Source organism: Camelina sativa, unplaced genomic scaffold (assembly GCF_000633955.1).
Source record: "Camelina sativa cultivar DH55 unplaced genomic scaffold, Cs unpScaffold10602, whole genome shotgun sequence".
In the NCBI taxonomy this organism is placed as follows: Eukaryota; Viridiplantae; Streptophyta; class Magnoliopsida; order Brassicales; family Brassicaceae; genus Camelina; species Camelina sativa.
In genome coordinates this window covers 1-385 of record NW_010931650.1, presented here as the reverse complement: position 1 = coordinate 385, position 385 = coordinate 1, and the positions used below count along the sequence as shown (strand labels likewise).

At 35.3% G+C, this 385-nt stretch overlaps 1 long non-coding RNA gene across 1 annotated transcript; it reads left to right on the top strand.

The window, feature by feature from the left end:
- Positions 1-363, top strand: LOC104775235. Its single transcript, XR_765779.2, has 3 exons — positions 1-29; positions 124-223; positions 298-363. It is a non-coding gene; the product is annotated as an uncharacterized LOC104775235 (long non-coding RNA).
- Positions 364-385: the final 22 nt, after the last annotated feature.

The window sequence follows — 385 nt, the reverse complement described above, 5'->3', positions numbered from 1 at the left end:
TCATTTATCAACCTATCACTTTTCAACAGGTATATGTGATCTTAATTTCAGTTCTTTGTTGTATTGTATAGCATACTGCAGATTACCTTTGTTTCTGCATATTTAATCTGAACTCTTCTTCAGTCTTCTTCTTCGTCGTGAATGTTGCACATTTTCAAATGGGGAATATGTGAAATCTGGGATTTCAGAATTGGAGAAGTGGATAGCCAATGTAAAGGAGGAGGTACACCATGTTATACACCCGTTGGTTGCTTCATAGATGGATGCTATCTGTGTTCTAAAATTTTGTGAATGCAGTTTGCAGGAACATCTTGGCATGAGTTAAATTACATAAGACAAGCTGTTGGATTCTTGGTAAAACTCATCTTCTTCTCTGATAAAAAAA